Below are 20,198 nucleotides of genomic sequence, written 5' to 3'. Positions count from 1 at the left end.
AGATATGACCCATTTGGACGTTCAGAGGCTCCGTAGTTACCATGGAAACACCATCACCTTCTACAACATTGATTCACCAGTAAAACCAGTGGAGTTGGATCAATGACAGTGGATAGACACACATATTTTTACCTTCAGTTATTAATATCTTTGCTGGAAAAGGCCATTTTTCTTCTGTTTTCTCTGCTTCTGATATAATAACCTTCAGATTTACTCTGAATTTTTATGAACATCTACATGATCATTAAATTAAATATAGGAAAATACGTGATTTTCACTGAAAAAAATGCAAAATACAAAGGATAATATTATGATAAATGGTGATAAATCACCTAAGAAAGGTTAAATAGAGCAAAATATTAATTTGGGAGGTGACACAAAAGTACCACTGGGTCTTTATGGGTTAAGAGGGAGAAAAAAATTTCAACTCAAACCATAATGGAAACACTTTATTCTTCATTTCATAACAAGCAAATTGACAGTGCATTTGGAGATCAGTGGTTCTGACTGGAAATGACTCAGACAAATGTAATGAAGTAAAACTGTCATCTTTAAATCTGAAATATAATGGAGTAGAGTGAAACCAATGTGTAAAGCCTTCACAGTTCAAGTTATAATAGTTATTATATACATGTTTGTCTGTATTTTGATTCAGAGTTTAACTGTCCATTGTTGCTCATCTGGGAGGTTCGGAACTGATGCTTCAACTCTTTATGTAGGATCAGAATTCACATGACTCAACTCATCAGTCCTTGACCTGAGCAGTGACTTGCCTTGTCATATTTGGCTTTTAGCATGGACTTAGCTCCACTTTCATCACAGAAAGTTAAGACGTAAAGGTTTAGACTGGACTGACTTGATGTTAGTGTGTGTTTGACATACTCCCAGCTCTGCTAATGTGTCTGTAGATGTGACATTTGGAGATGCTGCTAACTGCAAAGGATGTAATTTGTCATACTATACATCTCTCCATACGTCAGTAAAAATGTTTTTATATGGCCACGTCTCTGAATGCCTTAGCTCTTGTATCTGTCATTTCAAATTAAAAACCCTAGGCAGTTACATAATCCAAACCCATGACACTATATGTCATAGAATTCTGAAACTGCCCAATAAACGGAAATGTATGAAAAATGTATATGTAAAAGAATCCCTAAGAGACCAAGTTCACCAATTGATCAGCAACTAAAAATGGGAAAATTTAAAGGGATATATGTATATAAGGGATGCACAATAACTATCAGCACCGATAATTATCAGTCCGACATTGAAAAAAATGACGTTTTCAGATATTTCCGATAATTAAAGTTTTCACAGATAAATACAGCCCATAATAATACACCTAAACTGCTTGGATTGGTGCATTTCACCAGTAAACAGTGCACACTGTTGCCTTGGCAACCGCCATAAAAACCAAGAAGAAGAAGAAGAAGAAGAAGAAGAGTGGATCAGTCCATGTTTGTCATCAAAGGGGTTTCAGTTCCTTAGTCTGGTACAGCTGTAAGAACCCAGAGGAAGATCCAGACCAAGAGGAAGATCCAGATCCAGACCCAGATCCAGATCCACATCCAGTGGTTGTTTTGTCTGTTTTGTTCCGACAGCAGCAGAAGAAAACGTTGAACGTCCAAACAGCTGATCGTAGCTTAATGTCCCAGAACAGTGATCAATCAACACCAAAGTAGGTGTGGACATCTGTAGCCACGCCCACTTTCACCTCTGCTAAATCCCAACCCCAGTTTAATGGCTGTCCTCCACATTCATCCTTGTCCTCTCCATATGGACACATGATAGAGACAAAGCTGAATGGAGCTGAATGTGTGAAAACAGCAACAGTCGATTATCAGCAAATTCAGTCTGTGACAGAAATAGAAGTGAAAACCCCTGGACTACTGTCCATCTGAAGCAGACACAGGCTTTAGGTTCTGTAGAAGCCTTTACTGGACTATTAACAGAGTGCATCCCTAATATATCCCTAATATATATATATATATATATATATACATAAGCTAATATCATCATTAGATACAATAGAAAAGGCATCATTTCATTCTGAAATATCTGTCTATTGTTGTATTTTCAACTGACAAAGTACTTGGAACACACTTTTTTTTGCTGGATAGAACCCGTACGAACATTCCCTAGAAATCTGTGGTGATGTTAGAGTAATATTTTCTAATACTGGAACATTTCTTGGGTCGGGTGAAAAGTCACTAAATCATTAAATTGACACTATTAGCTGATAGTTGATGCTTCAGAATCAACGTCTTTTCAAGTTCATCACATCAACTACCAAATGGTAACATTAATTAAAAAGTAATTAAATTCTTGCAGATTTCCTCAATCAGTGACACAGCAGTTGGTCAGTAGTGGTAGGATGACATTTAACTATGAGCACAGACATGAACACAGCGCTGTGGAAAACCTCCACAACGTCAATCAGGTCTATTGATGATGAGCACACTGCTAGAAATTGAATTCACAGACAAAATAACAAGAAAGTCATTTTCACATTATATTCAGTGACCAAAAGATTATTGACTGATTATTTGTCTGAAGCTCATAAAAGACACACAGCCAAATATTTGCTTGGTTGCCCGGATACAGGTGGAGGCTCATCTTCAGCCCAGTCTCCGCCTAAAATAACAGCAGATTGTGCATTTGAACTTTTTTGCCATGCTCTGCCACCAATTGTCTCTTTCATCCCTCTGCGTCCACTGAAACTCCTAATTCATTATCAACAGAGAGAATGAATTATTATCCAAAACTGGGAGGAAACTGACGCTCACTGATGTCCGCAGACGGTTTACACCTCAAAGTCAAATGTTATCAGCATTGAAACAGGAGTGGCCACATGCTTACAGACACTTTTTTTATTATGTCTTTGACCTCTTAGGAGGATTTTAGACAAAAAAACAAAAAACAAAACTAATGGCTATTGCTTTCCCACAATTCCAACGGCAGGTTCAGGGACGTGGCTGCCATGTGGAATGACCCCTCGTCCATGACAACATCCTGAAGTGACCCCAAATCTGACCAAACGCACCACTTCATCATATTGGTCCTTTCATGTGCTTTCCCCTGGAACCGACCTAGACTCCCCGCGTAGTTTAGTGTTTGCCAGACTAGCACCACTGGGATTGGTTTGAAATTGATGTAGCCAGTGCGTTCTTAAAGGAATAGTCTGACATTTTATGAAATAAGTCTGTCAGTTAAATATGAAGCTGAGTCCAGGGTGATTAGCATGTTACCGGTAGCACTGACCTGCCAGTTCTCATGATGTCAAGACTAGAAGACTGCAAATTCAGATTCACCCTCATTAGTTCCGAGGGCTTTTTGAGCTTTTCCTGTTTTTTCAGCTCAAAAATACTATATTATCACTGCAGAAGTCCGTAGCATACCAGTGTAGCTTCCTCGGTCACACTTATTGCCTTCAATGCTAAGCTAACTAGCAAACAAGTAAATAAGCATGTTTCCTGAAATGTCAAACTACTCCTTTAAGCATTTATTTAGCATGCCTCCTTCCAATAGTACCCTTGTTGTTCTTTTGTTTATGTTGAGGCTGCATCCACACACATTCTGTCTACTACTCTGACTCCACCCAGCATCCACACTACTTTGGTGTTTTAGAATCCCTCCAACGGAAACACGGCTGACTGCTTTAGTCTGTAAACCTCAGAAAAATGTTGGAGGGTTACATCCAATCAGTCATCAATAGCCTTCCCTGATTCGTCAATCCCTTGTCACATGGTCCTTTCCAAAAGAGACGGACACTGAAGTGAACTAGTACTGATTATATCCACCCACTCACAGTCTCTACCAGAAACTCAGAGTTCTACACTTGAACAAAAACACTACTTTCATACAATAAACAGAAACAAACACAAAGGCCCAATCCCAATTCACCCTTTGGCCCCTCCCCCTTACCCCTCCCCCTTGGCCCTTGCACTTGGCACTGCCCCTTTAAACAGAGTTGTAAGGGGTAGGGCTGTAAGAAAATATCGGTTCTGCAATATATCGTGATATTTCATTTCACAATACTGTATCAATATAAAAAAGTACTGTATCAATATTTTTAGGTATTTATTGAAAAGCAGATATTGTTGAGCTTCATTTTTGTTTTTCTTTTTTGTTTATATTTTATTTATTATTATTATTTAACACTCTTTCATTCAATAATGTTGATTCCTTTGTTCGGATTGCACAAAAATACTGTTCTGATGTTAGTTCTGAACTAATAGAATATGAACATTTGAACAGGATCTTAAACTGTAATGTCTGTAAAACAGAATTTAAGTTTTAATACAAGAAAATGTTGTGATATAGCATTAGATCCTGTTCTGATCAAATAAAAATGTTTAGTATTTGTGCAGATTTCTGGTGTAAGTCAGTTCTTCAAGGAAATAATCATTTAACAAAAGACACAAACAAAAAATTGCCTTTTTTAACAGTATCATGATATATCGCGATATATCGTATTGTGATCTTCGTATTGTGATTTGTATCGTATCGTCAGATTCTTGCCAATACACAACCCTAGTAAGGGGTAGGGGTTGAAACATTCTCCTATGAAATGGTCCAACCCTTCCAAACCTGTTTACGTCATCATCAGTCATCAATGTCGCTACAAACAGATGCGATAACTTTGTTTGCGACAGAATGGGCTCGATGCACAACCCCACTACTTCCCGAACTTCAGGTGGGTCCTTTATTTCCTGTCTTTCATTATTGGACACACTGATTAATCCAGGTGTGCCTAATCAATCAGTTGTCCCAACAAGTAGCAGACACACCTGGATTAATCAGTGTGTCCAATAATGAAAGACAGGAAATAAAGGACCCACCTGAAGTTCAGGATGTAGTGAGGTTGTGCATAGAGCCCATCCCCATGCCGTCAGCAGCTGGAACCGTCTCTGTTCCATGGCCTTTGGGACTATCAACCGCAAACCACAGAAATGCGAACGATAACACATTGAAACGGTATTAAATAGTCAATCAAATGATTAAGTTGTTTACAAAGAAAATCTGTACATTTGTGTGTTCCTTTCGCCACTGCAGCACTTTTTGTTGTGTTTACCTCCATATTTCCCAATGATTCGAACTGAATTATGGGAAATTTCTCCTGCCCCTCCGTTTGTAGTGTGGTCCTGGAAAATCTCCATTTGGAGGGTCAAACAGTCCTCCCCATTAGCCCCTCCCCTTCGACTCATCGAGACTCAGGACACCCCTACCCCTTCATGTAAACTCGCAAAATGGAGGGGGAGGGGCCAAGGGGTGAATTGGGATAGGGCCAAATACTGACGACAGAAACTAGTAAATATTCACTTGAACAGAACAAATATTCTTTCAGACGCTGCAGTAAAAAGCTTATGTGGACAAATGTATTAGTGTGGATGTAGCCTTGGACACATTTATATATCAGGTCCTACTGTATGGTTTTGAATAGAAAAAAAGGCTGAAAAAGTAAATTATAACAAAAAAAGAAAAAAGAAAAAGACAAAAAGACAGAATGCAAAACTGCCAATGAGCAGCGCTGCCTCTGTCAGCCATAGCCTGGTTCTACGACAGGCATTTGTCTATTTGATGTCCAGCATGGCAACATGAGGGCTTAGTGTCGCATGGTCGAGCTGTTCTGTTATTTACAAGTAGACAGGAAGAATAGGAAACACCTGTAGAACAACAGCAACAAAAAGCCTGCACAGTCAGCCTTCACTTTAACCCTTTAACCCCTGAGCCCTGATTCCAGGTAAAGGTTCTGCTGTGAATCTGCGTCTGTTTCAGGTTCATTAAAGCTGCTGTGAGTTTGTGCTTGTGTTCCTTTTCTTCAGTGGTTTTGTTTTACTGTGTGTTTTAGGAGAGGTTTAAGAGAGGAACTGAAGTTTGACAGGTTTGGCCTAAATAAGGCACTAGAATGGACATCAGTAAGAGATTTAGGATGCTGAACCTCAAGTGTGAACTGGAACACATTGAACAACAACAAGGATTGGAATTTGGGCCCAGTAGATTATGTTTTGAGCTCTTTTTTTTTTTTTTTTTTTTTTTTTTAATCAATCAGTCCTGCTGCTTTTTGACACCTGTTGAACTCCAAAAAGCAGTTACATGGTCAAATAAAGAATAAAATAAGCAACATCATGAACAAAAACAGCCAAAGTGATCAATAAAATTAACAAAAATGAATAACAAATCAACAAAATAATAAGTAACATGAACAAAATAAGCCACAAACTGAACAAAATTTAAGAAAAAATAATAAAATAAAAACAAAATGTAGAAAAATAAACAAAATAAGGAACAAAAAGAATAAAATATTTACAAAATAATAAAAAACATGAAAAAATATGGGAAAAAAATGAACTTAAATGAAGTAAAAAATGTATATATATACATATATTTACAAAGTATTTGAATTTGGTCCCTGTAGTTTTAGTTTTGGCTCTTTTTTCCTAAATTAGTCCAGCTGCTTTTTGACACCTGTTTAATTCCATAAATCAGTTCCACAGTCAAAAAACACACAAAAACACACAAAAAACACAGTAAAAAAATTAATGAAAATCACCACAACACTGGAAACAACAGGAAAAATAAAAAAAAACACAAGGAAAATGGTGTAAAAAAAAAAAAAAAAAGCCCAAACCATCTATTTTTATAGTGAGTCGGTCTCACTCACTGTTCTGTGTTTGACCCCCCATTCCACAGGTGGTGGGGGAGTGAACTGAGCATGCTCAGATGTCTATGGAAAGAACAAGGTCTATTCTATCTGCATGACTGGAAAATTAACTGTTGAGTAAATGGTTGAATTTATATGAATATTTAAGATAAATCCTACATTCAGAACGCTCAATACAGACACGTCAGAGGTTAAAGGGTTAAAGGGAAACTCCTCTTTCACAGTGTTTTACTTTGTTTCTCTGTCCACCCCCTCCCTCCCTCCCCCACCCACTCCTCCTCCCCACCCTCTCTGAACTGTTCTAGGCTGACGTCTGAAGTCACTGGAATGGGAACACTCTAATTTCTACCCATGCTCCCTCAGTGCATCACATGACGCTTTAGCAAATGACATTGCACCAGGTTATTTATTTCTTTGTATTAGACCTTCCTGATACTTTAGTGACTATATAACTTTAATCATTTCTAGTATTTACTGTCAAAATGGGTGTGTGCACTGATACTGGGATTCTTCACACATACATATGTTTGGTCTCTGAAAGGACACTTGACCTGCTGGGGACTCGATCACCTTTCACAACTGCTCCACAGCTTGTTTTACCTCATGTTTCAACATATCACTGTACTTCAAGTTATTGCACTGTAGACACCTTAAAGTGGATTGTCTCAAAATGATGTAATAAACAGTTTACCCTAAAGCACGGGTCAGCAACTTTTACTATCTAAAGAGTCGCCTTTGACTAGAAATGAACAAGAACACTGAGTACATCCAATGATGCATCACTACCTACATTCCAATGCCTTCAACACATTGTCCTCCTCAGCTAAATATTAAATAAATTGAGTTTGTGTTGAGGGTTAAAGAGCCGCCTGTGGCTCCACAGCTGCAGGTGTCCATGCTCTGCCCTACGTGACTGGGATGACAATTTAAATCAAGGTTGTTCCTTCTATCACTCATGATAAAACATTAACACATTATTCATAACATATGTAGATGACACTGATCTACAAGTCTAACACTTCCAGAATAAAAGCAGTGAAATTTTGCCACCTGTGAGTCACCGATAAGTAAGTCACAGTCCTAAATGCTGGTTGGTTGTAGTTTCACAGATAAAGTCTGGGGTCAAAATGTGAAATTCAAGAATTAACGAGAAAACAGGTTTAACTCAGAGCTACCAGATCGACGTCAAAACATTAGCTGGGTTTCCATGACAGTTTTATCAAAATAAAAGCCATATTTGTCCAGTTTGGACCCAGTCCAGTTGGTCCAGTTTGGACCCAGGTCATTTTGTCCAGTTTGGAGCCAGTCCAGATGGTTCAGTTTGGACCCAGCCCAGTTTCTACTTGTGGGTGTTTCCATTTAACAGTGTTTGGTTCTGCAGTGTAATTCTAGTCCAGTCCCATCTGTCCACATGTGTTCATTGTGGTCCAGTCCTGTCTAGTTGTGTTCTGGTTCTGGTTTACAGCAGATGTTTGCCCCAGTTGGATCAGAACCTCCTGGGTGCTGCCACTGTACCACATGAACAGGACAAAACCACCGAGACCACATGAACAGGACAAAACCACCGAGACCACATGAACAGGACAAAACCGCCAGGACCACATGAACAGGACAAAACCACCGAGACCACATGAACAGGACAAAACCGCCAGGACCACATGAACAGGACAAAACCACCGAGACCACATGAACAGGACAAAACCGCCAGGACCACATGAACAGGACAAAACCACCGAGACCACATGAACAGGACAAAACCACTAGGACCACATGAACAGGACAAAACCACTAGGACCACATGAACAGGACAAATCAACTACATGGGTTTACAGTACACTGGTACACTATACTTTTACATCCAAACGACTCAAAAACCACCTCATGAGAGTGGAAAAACTATTTTGCGATCTTTGACAGTTTCTGCGACACTTCAGTGTTTCCGTTACCAGTTTTCTATTGTGCAAATTACACTTTGCACATTTCGGACGGTAATGGACTTTGGTCCACTGTGGTTGATTTGAAGAGCTTTACAAATAAAATAGAGAGAGAGAGCTAAATTGTTAATCTTTCCCCTGGAAGTTGCTTTGGAAAAAAGCGTCTGCCAAATGCGTAAATGTAAATGTTACGGAAACCCAGCTACTGTAACATGACAATATATGGACTTTACAGGCTCTATCAGTGGAACATTATAAATCTATTCGATAAATGGACAGAAACCAACATATATGTGGAAGAACACGATCATATACCTGGAAAACATCAGCAAACCAGCACTTTGGTCATTTGTTTTCCAATTAATCTGATTAAAATATGTAACATTTAGCACATTTAATCTGAGGCAGATGACTGTAGACCAGTGCTAATGCATTACTCAGACAAAACTACAAAAAAAACACATTTCTGTTTTGTTTGCTTGTTCACATTAACACTGATTTGATGAAAAACCAGTGCTTTACTGTGTGTCTGATATCTGCCTGATCCATCTGCATGATGCACAAAACATAGTTATCATTCCACTTCAAATGTACTTTCAAATCAAAAAGCTAGAAATGAAAAGCAACAAATGAAACAAGCAGATAAAAGGGTCTTTGTGAGTGTGCATGAGCTCAGAGGTGCCAGCCGATGTACATGCACTGCAATGCACACAAATCAGCCTTTCCGAGTTTTACGTCAGGTTTGAGTCAAAAATTAAGGACAAGATTAGGGGTGAAATCTCACTGCATGCTGTTGTATTATTTAACCCTAGTTTTTACACCAGTTCTTCACAAATGTGTAATCCCCTTCATGCTACATATGAGACACGGGTCATATGGACTATATCTGTGACATATCTGTGCTTTTACATTGGATGTGTTCAATGTATGGCACAAGGGCTGAATGCCTCTGAGGTAAGACTCCTGTGTGTGTGTGTGTGTGTGTGTGTGTGTGTGTGTGTGTGTGTGTGTGTGTGTGTGTGTGTGTGAGCCTACACCCCTCTGTTTCAGCTGTCAGCAGATGTAAGTGTTGTCAATCATATCACACCCTGAAACTCTGATAGTTTTTAGTGATACAGTGTCTTGGTTTGCAGAATATGCCGGCAATTCAGACTGCATACTAAATTACACATACATATCATTAGCCTCAGATCATAACTGTCAAACTCAGACCCAAATGGACCACAGTTTGTGGACCCGTTGAATCCAGGTGTTTGTGTTCTAACAGGGCTCTGGGATCCAAAACAATAAGGACTACTGTCAGAATATAGTTTTATATCATGGGATAACTATCCTATTGATTATTAATATTGATATTTCTATGTCTGATCCTCATGAACAGGACATCTGACAGCTGGAGACATGATGTGTCCACATATTTATGTCCATAGAGTTTAGAAACTTCAATATTTCCTGAACGCATAAAGATCCAAACATCCAACGGCAAAAAAAATAATTTACTGATATAAAAGATAAATCACTGTTGATCCACTAATCCTATCAATCCTCTACAACATTGATTCACCAGTAAAACCCATGGAGTTGGATCAATGACAGTGGATGGACACACTGGGTTTATGTTCAGTTCATGACAGATTGGACTGAAAAAGAGACTGTTTATTCAGTTTTCTGTATTATTTGATAAAATAATCCTCAACTTTAATTTGACCCCTCATGAACATCTACATGATCAGTGAATTAAATGTAGAAAACACCATATTTTCACTGAAAAAATGCAAAATACATTAGATAATATAACAATACATGGTGATAAGTCACTTATCCTCCTCATACCCAGCTATTGGTTTTCTGTCCACATTTGCAGACAAGTTTCACAACTTTATACAAAAAAAAGAAAACTGTCCACCACAAAGGACATTCCATAAAAATTTTAAAAACTGCATCTGAAAAAACTGTTGCATCATGATGTTTCCACTTATGTAATAAAAAACAAAAAACAGCTTGTACTTTGCTGACATTTCCTGGGTCTTAGGAGGTTAAGGATGGTTATGAAAAAAAGAAAAATTCATTTGGGAACTGACACAAAAGTAGCACCGGATCTGTATGGGTTAAAGTTTAATGGTAGATTTTTCTTCCTCAGTGAGATGTGAAGAAAGTAGATAGTTAGATGAGGAAGAAAATTATTATTTACAGTCAGAAATTTAGAGGTAGAACATTTAAAATCATAGTTACAGATTAAACATAAATAAATAAATGTTGATATAAATTCAGTCCAAACCATCTGTGAGTCATTTTATAAACAAAAGATAATTATTGAATCCAAACTAACCAATGCAATGATATCTATCCCATAATATCAAACTCTATTTTGACATTAGTCCTTATTGTTTTGGATCCCAGAGCCCTGTTAGAACACAAACACCTGGATTCAACGGGTCCACAGACTGTGGTCCATTTGGGTCTGAGTTAAACAGTTACGATATGAGGATAGCGATATACACTATTATAATATCTACACCTGTCTTAAAATGGTAAGAAAATTTAAAAAAATAAAAAACATTCATCAATAATCAACTCCACACGTCTGCTTGGACTGTTTGTGCAGGTTGTAAGTCAGATTAGACGACAGAGGCCATCAGATAAACTCAGAGAAAGAGCTTATTGAGGCCTACAAGGTTATTTAAAGTGTCATTTATAGAATATTTTGATCTGATGTGCACCTTTAAGGTATTTAAAAGCTGTGTTTGAAGGTTCAGTGCACACGAGCCAATGAGATGTTGCCACGCTGCTTCACAGTAGAACCATTTGGAACCTCAGTCATGTCACTGATGAGGTTCTCCTCCTTTAGATCACATGATGCTGTTCAGTCAGATAACCCTTTCTTTCTTTCTTTCTTTCTTTCTTTCTTTCTTTCTTTCTTTCTTTCTTTTTCTTTCTTTCTTTCTTTCCTTTCTTTCTTTCTTGCTGGACCAGCTAAATATTAAAGGTTCCATAAATGACACTGTTTGAGGAAATGTTTCTTTATGTTGCAGTTTGATCATTTACTTCTTGAAGGTCTGTGTTGGATTTACTATTTATTGAGGTTGATTTTGAAATGTTTTGTATAAAGAAGAGAATAAAGTTTGTGATTTTTTTTCCCTGAACCTTGTGCTCCTATCATCTTTTTAGAACTGCTTTGAGCTGCTTTTTTAACGTCAAACAGGTTGGATCTAATTCATTTCATTGACATGTTCAGTGCTTCAGTCCACTTCGATTAAAAGAAAATGGTGCATGTTTGAGCATCAGTAGATATTTCTTCCATATTTCTGTGAGTTAGAGGGAAACAACACAGTGTAACATATAAGTTCTGGTGTTCTACCTGTTTGTATGTATTTTATAAATAGGTGTGTGTGTGTCTCAGTCAAATGCATAATTGTGTCTGTAAAATCCTTTTGGTCCATGTTCACTGATGTATGACTCAGTTCCTGCAGTAAAACAGTCAGATCCATCTTCTCCAAATGGATCCTTTATCCTGATCATGTCTGTAAAACTAAGTCTGAACTCTGTTGGATTCATAGGGACATGATCGACTCAACTGGAAAGGAGTTCCATTAAAGACACTAATCCTTCTGATCAGAAGAACAACAAACCTGAGTACATCGGACATGTTTAGGTGATCACTTGGATGGTCCAGTCACTTCTACATGGAATGAATCAGTGTTCAACCTTCTACAGTTGTCCTTCGAATTGAACATCTGTCCCTCCTCATAGATACTACAGCTGATATATTTGATGGATAAATATAGTGTGTTGAACAGATTTACACCGATGGAATCTCCAAAGTGGACCAGAATGTTCTTTTAGATTTGAAAAGTTCAACCGAATGATTAGACTGGATTTTCCACCATGATATTCAAATGAGTTCAGGTCAAAGGTCATGTTTGGTCATTCTATGGAGCTGGAGACAGATTAAAGGCACTATTTCACTATTATATGCATGAATGATATAGAAGTGGATCCAACTGCATCAGAGCTTTGATGGGATTTGAAGGAAATATTGGTGGTTGAAGGTGGTGTCAAATGGAGCTGAGTTCAGCATCTGGAGGTTTAGATAGCACTGGTCTACAAGTCAAATGCCTTCAGAATAAAAGTAGTGACATTTTACCACATGTGAGTCACTAATACAGACTAAGCCAGTCCTAAATGCTGGTTGGTTGTAGTTTCACAGATACAGTCTGGGGTCAAAATGTGAAATTGTAGAATTCATGATAGAATGGGTTTAAGTCCAAATGAATATTAGGGTCAAATCTACCAGATCTACTTCAAACACTGTCTGCACATGACAATACATTCACTTTACAGGTTCTATGAGTGGAACATTTATAAATCTATTGGATAAATGGACACAAACCAACATATATGTGGAAGAACACACCATCATATACCTGGAAAACATCAGCAAACCAGCACCTTGGTCATTAGTTTAACAATTAATCTGATTAAAATGCGTAACATTTAGCACATTTAATCTCTGAAGCATATCATTTCTAAAAAATTGTAGACCAGTGTAGAATATCGATACATGACATTAGAAGATGGATCCTTCTAGGAATCAAACATTCAACTATTTCTGAGTAAGTCTATGAAAGTGGGACAGGTAGAGACAGAAAGGACACAAACCCTTTGTCTGGATCAATGAGTTCCATCATTTAGCCCAGGGCTATTCAACAGGTGGCCCTGGGGCCAGAACCAGCCCATCAATCAAACTGGATGGACAGAGAGACTGGCTTCAACATGAAAACACGGTGCATTCAACGGAGAAGAGACGCAAAGTTAACGGTGACAAAAGAACATTTAACGACTGGACTGTTTTTTATTCATCCTTTCAGCACAGAAAGCTGCCTGTGTCCACTTTTAGTTTTTGGACTTTAACACACAAAGACCCAAACAGCTACCGATGACACAGAGGCTCCGTAGTTACCATGGAAACACCATCATCTTCTACAACACTGATTCCCCAGTCAAACTCATGGAGTTGGATCAATGACAGTAGATGGACACACTGCGTTTATGTTCAGTTAATGAGAGATTTTGCGGGGAAAAAAAAGTCACTTTTTCTTCAGTTTTCTTTGTTTTTAATATAATAACGCTCAACTATAATCTGAGGTTTATGGAATATTGACATGATAAGTGAATTAAATACAGGAAAATACATGATTTACACTGAAAAAATGCAAAATACAAAGGATAATGTCACAATAAATTGTGATAAATCACTCAAGACAAGTTAAATATAGAGAAAAAAAAGATTTTGGAAGTGCCACAAAAGTAACACTGAGTCTTTATGGGTTAATATAAAAATGACCAAAGTGTGTTCTTTAATTGGTCAGAGAACAAAATAATACTGACGGTCATAAATGGTTATAATGTTATGTTTACATTTCATTCAGTTACTGTGACTGTGATGGTATGTGTTATGTTCAAACTGAACAGAACAGGTTAATAGTTAAATGAAACTGTTAAAAATGTGATGGTGATGTATGTCAACTGTACACCCAACATTAGAGGAATACTACAGGGGTCCAGCCCACAGTCCATAGCATTCTGGGAAAATATAGTTGAATAGCCCTAATTTAAAATGTAAATACTGGTTGGTGTAAAATGACCCACTGCGACTTCAACCACATTCACAACAAACATTAGGCCGTCATCCATCAGTGGATATCCACCAGTATCAGCCTCCATGGCCGACATCAGCTAGGAGCAAACAAGGGAAACACTCATTAAGAAACAAAATCAGAAGAGCAATTAATTAGACAATATATTATCAATATGATAATTAAAGAAATATACATAATAAGTGTGCAAAAATGTCATGAGTAATTATAATTATGTGGTTGTGAGGTGGAGTTAAACAGTTAACATGAGAATCATTACAAATACTACATTAGCAAATGTTACTAACAATCTTTGCAACATGAAAACCATTAATAATAGCATTAATTAATATTAATTCCATCTATATGAATTATAAGTTAATACTCGAATTAAAATGAAAATTATTAGCTGATGTTAACTCATGTACATTTATGGTGAAGTGATACCAAAAGGGAAAAAGAACAGTAGCATGAGTTTGGGATTGGTTGGTACTTATGGAACTCCTATTAACACTAAAGAGGAAACTTGTTCAAAATTTCCAAATTATAAATCACAATTTGCAAAAAACCTTGACGAAAAATATGAATCTGGTTTCCAACAGAGACAAGAGAATGCCTGTTTTCCTATAGTTTTATTATTCGGTTCATTGTGAAGGTTTTTCGTTTTTTGTGTTTGTGGCCAAATGACCAGAGTCATAGACACAACAGACACAACCATGTGGACACCTGAACAACAACAATATTCAGTCTGACGCAATCCACTGAAACAGCCTCGTAAAGAACGGTGAATTTGTGATGCTGATTGTGTTTACATTTCTTCCAGCTGTCAGGTCAGGCGTTCATCTCTATGGAAATGTTCTGGTACAGTCCTAAAGAGTCCACATAAAAAGGAGTTCTGACCTAAAACCACTGAAAACTATTACATGTTTGAGGTCATCCTTGTGAAACACTTAAAACACACAGTTATTGAACCCCACTATATTGTCATTTGAATACTGTACATTTACTAGGTGAATAATACAAACACATGCAAAATAAAAACCCCTAACCAGTGGAGCTGTTCCCTCCATTTAACGCAGCGGATGTTGGTAATTGGATGGAGCTGCTGTACGCTGTGGTGTGACATTCAACTGGAGCGTGTGCACATGAAGACAGGCCACCGGGGACGCCTTTGTCCACAGGCATGTAGCAAATGAACAGTGTCCTGTTCCAGGGGACACTCCAGGTCACCTTGTGTGCAGTCGGACCGTCGCTCCTCCACATGTCTTTCATGGCTTTTCAATGGCTTTCCCAAAGTCCCTGATTGCATTTAGTGGAACATTCACTAACAAACTGGGAGAGATAATCCCTGTGCTAAACAATCAACAACCTTGTAGAAGAAAGGAGGCCGCCCTGCATTAATTGTACCAGCAGCACTGTGAAGCGTGTCATGGCTTAACAACAGCCACTATTTTTAACCCCTTAACTTCTGATTTTCTATTTTAACATATAAAGACCCAAAAAGCCACTGGCGACCAAATCCATCTACTGATCTAAACTGTTTAATTGCTGTTGATCCATTAATCCTATCAATCCATGTCAATAATTGGTGTAAAATGCAGTTCTTCATCTTTTCATGGTCATCAGATATGACCCATTTGGACGTTCAGAGGCTCTGTAGTTACCGTGGAAACATCGTCATCTTCTACGACATTGATTCACCAGTCAAACCCATGGAGTTGGATCAATGACAGTGGATGGACACACTGGGTTTATGTTCAGTTAAGAAAAAAGTAACTTTTTCTTCAGTTTTCTGTGTTTCTGATTTAATAACGTTTGAATTTATATTTTTTATGAAAATCTACATGATCAGGAAATTAAACAGCTGAAAATACATGATTTTCACTGACAAAATGCAAAATACAGAGGATAATATTGTAATAAATGATGATAAATCAAGTTACATATACAGAAAAAATATTTTGAGAACAGTCGCAAAAGTAGCACTGGGTCTTTATGGGTTAAAGTATATTTTTAAAAACTCAGTTTGTGTTTTTGCTTTCAAGCAGATGATAAATTAAGTGGAGTTTGTCAGTTTGACTATAACACATGAAATAGAAAGAAATTTGGGTTTGATGCAAATTCGCAAGAACAGGCATGATGGTCAATAGTAATGAAAACGAAATAAAACAGATGACCTCACCTCAGGAGATGGAGATGGTTTTGCTGATACCATAGTTATTTTCAGTGTTCTTACTGGGTTCATATCAAATATGTCCAAACCTGCACTGGGACGAACACTATCTGAATCTGTAATGGAAACCGTTTGATGCAAATTTGTGACAGTCGACATTAAAGTGTCAACATGTAACTTTTATTATCTCTTCTAAAGCAATGATTCTCAACTGGTGGGTCGTGACCCAAAAATGGGTCTCCAACCCGTTTTCAGTGGGTTGTGGGCCTTTGTCTGGGACAAAAATAATGTGAACAAGTGGTGCCAGGCACAACAAGCGCACATATTGTATCTTACTTTGGCATCGATCCAGCTAATGTCGTCGTGTCTATGTGTGTGGTGATGTCATCATATTAACTGCCATCTAGATATGTGCCAAGTTTGAAGCAAATTTAAGCAAAATTGATGTTTTTATGGACAAAAAATAGAAAAAAAAGATTTTAAAAATTCATAAATTTTTTTTTTTTGACTTTGACCTACTTTTCCCAAAATGTAATCACATCTATTCTGGATCACTGTCAATCTATAAACCCAATTAGGTATGAATTCAACCAATAGTTTTGCTGCTAAAGTGTTAACAAACAAAGAAACAAACCAAACTAAAAATAATACCCCTTGCCTCCCCTTCGGGGGGCGGGGTCATAGACCAATCCTACTATTTTTATGGAGCTGAGCCCCATCCAGTCCCACTCCTCAACAGTAGGTGGTGGTAATGCAGTGTAATGATAATTAACACCAGACATTTCACAGCATAAAATAAGACCCAGAAGTTTCTACTCATATGATGCTAAAACTCAGGTCTGACCCCGACTCCATCAGATCTGGTATTTCCTCCAATGGACCAAACCTCAGTGGGTTTAATTCTTCAATAAGTGACTGAATGAACTTTTTATTAGGGACCGAGCCGAAAGGTAAGGCCCTCTCACACAGTGAGAGGCCTTGCCTGCAAGCAAGGCCCTATTGTTTTTCGTTCGTTTTTATATTATTAGGGACCGAGCCGAAAGGTAAGGCCCTCTCACACAGTGAGAGGCCTTGCCTGCAAGCAAGGCCCTATTGTTTTTCGTTCGTTTTTATATTATTATTATTATTATTATTTTTCCGTGACGCTTTAAACTGGAATTTGCCCCCCTAAACATGCTCAAAAACTCACCAAATTTGGCACACATGTCAGGCCTAGCGAAAAATTTGATAAAATGTAAAAATTAACCCCATAGGTGCCAAAATGGCCTCTCTAGCGCCACCTATGTGAAAAAAATGGGAAAAGCCCTAGTGGCCACTAGGAATGTCGTACAGACATGAAACCAGTGCCAAAATTCTTGTTGGATGAAGCACTACAAATCATCCACTGACACTTATGACCTAACTCCAACAGGAAGTTCGCAATATGCCTTTCAAAATAAAATTTCTAAAACTAACTCCGATGACACCGTTTGTCATATTGACTTCTAAATAGCATCAAAAGATAGAGTGAAACCTCCTCAAAAAAGTGATCTCTCACTTTTTCCGGAACTGTCTTAGTTTTTTTTTTTACAAGCCCGCAAAGTTGTGATGTTTGGAACTCATTTTTCACTTTGCAGTTTTTCCTGACATGTGACATATCTACACGTTCATGGGACTCAGCACAATGCTCACATGCAAAAATTTTTGAGATAGGATGTACGGTTGTTGATTTATAACAATTCTTTTATTTTCATACTTTTTCCACTTTAGACTGCCATTTGACCCCCTTAACATGCTCCAAAACTCACCAAATTTGCCATGTATGTCATGGCTGGTGAACACTTTCATACAATATCAAAAATTAACCCCTTGGGTGCCAAAATGGACTCTGTAGCGCCACCTATGTACTAAAAAACACACAAAATCGGCCCTAGCAGCCAGTAGGAATGTCACAGAAACATGAAACAAATGCCAAAATGTTGGTCTGATTGAGCCCGACAAATCATACACTGACACTCATGAGCTAACTCCAACAGGAAGTTGGCAGTCTGCCTTTGAAGGTTACTCTACGTTTCTGCAATTACTGCTTATTCATTTCAGAGTTTTGACATAAAAGTTATACCTCATTGAATTCCCACAAGTCTGCAGAATCCAAAAGTGAAAGAATTTTTCAGATACGACCTACGGTTATGGAATTATAGCGATTTTTTGAAGACTATGTTTAGTTTCACTTTTCCAAATGGCAAAATCCCTATAAAAGTCTTGCTGGTGCACATTTTCACATGTCTCTCTGTAGTGCAGTGGTTCATGTAGCTGCCTATGAAGCCGAAGGACCCTGGTTCAAGTCCCAGGTAATCCAAAAAAATTATTTTTTTTTTTATTTTAAAACAGGTTTTACTGCATTGTATTGTGGATATTGGAAATTTTGCACACATTCAAAAGTACACGGAGTACATTTTTTCAAAATAAAACCAAAATTAAGAATAATACAAAATGTCTATTACATAACTTCTTTTCATTTTTATGACCAAACACTCAACTGTTTGCACAATGTTTCTTCATTCAAAAGTACTCTTTCTCACAGACACACATCCTCACACAATAGGGTTTTTCCAAAATAAAAGCCTTAAATGTGGTAAATCATCACTTTTATACTCACTTATTCATACAATTTCAATTAATTTTTCAAACTGATTCTTTCTCTCACATTAAAAACAAATGCACATGCACACAGTAGGGTTTCCAAAATAAAAGTCTCATTTTAAAGGTGATGGTGGTTTCAGCAGAGGGTCGCTGGTGTTCTGTACAGATGTAAGGAGGACAGACACTAAAGGATGGGAACTGGTATGGGGACGGACAGGTGTGAGTGGAGCTGAGGCGTCGACGGTCACGGGTGGCGGATCGCGGGGGAGGCGGATCGCCCGGTGCGAGGTCCCGCCCAATGCTGCTTGCAGCTTTAATTATTAGGGACCGAGCCGAAAGGTAAGGCCATCTCACGCAGTGAGAGGCCTTGCCTTCAAGCAAGGCCCTATTGTTTTTCGTTCGTTTTTATATTATTAGGGACGGAGCCGAAAGGTAAGGCCCTCTCACGCAGTGAGAGGCCTTGCCTGCAAGCAAGGCCCTATTGTTTTTCGTTCGTTTTTATATTATTATTATTATTATTCACACACCACTTTGACCTGGATTTTGACCCCCTGAACATGCACGAAAACTCACCAAATTTGGCACACATGTCAGGCCTGGCGAAAAATTTGATAAAATGAAAAAATTAACCCCATAGGTGCCAAAATGGGCTTTCTAGCGCCACCTATGTGAAAAAAACGGCAACTGCTCTAGTGGCCAGTAGGAATGTCGTACAGACATGAAACCAGTGCCAAAATTTTTGTTGGATCATGCTCTACAAATCATCCACTGACACTCATGACCTATCTGCAACAGGAACTTCGCAATATGCCTTTCAAAATAAAATTTCTAAAACTAACTCCGATGACACCGTTTGTGGTATTGACTTCTAAATAGCGCCAAAAGATAGAGTGAACCCTCCTTAATACAACAATTTCACACCTTTTCCATAACTGTCTTAGTTTCTTTTTTACAAGCCTGCAAAGTTGCGATGTTTGGAACTCATTTTTCACTTTGGAGTTTTTCCCCACATGTGACATATCTACGCATTCACGGGACTCAGCACAACTCTCACATCCAAAAATTTTTGAGATAGGATGTACGGTTATTGATTTATAACAATTTGTTTCTTTTCATACTTTTTCCACTTTAGACTGCCATTTGACCCCCTTAACATGCTCCAAAACTCA

The 20,198-nt window shown here is 38.0% G+C and overlaps 1 pseudogene; it reads left to right on the top strand.

Annotated features, from left to right (window-relative positions):
- LOC115416381 (poly(rC)-binding protein 3-like) overlaps positions 1-7,361 on the top strand; it is a 40,667-nt pseudogene extending 33,306 nt beyond the window's left edge.
- Positions 7,362-20,198: the final 12,837 nt, after the last annotated feature.

This window comes from Sphaeramia orbicularis, unplaced genomic scaffold (assembly GCF_902148855.1).
Source record: "Sphaeramia orbicularis unplaced genomic scaffold, fSphaOr1.1, whole genome shotgun sequence".
Lineage (NCBI taxonomy): Eukaryota > Metazoa > Chordata > Actinopteri > Kurtiformes > Apogonidae > Sphaeramia > Sphaeramia orbicularis.
Note: the sequence above shows the minus strand (reverse complement) of the source record. Positions and strands in the feature narration are given on the sequence as shown.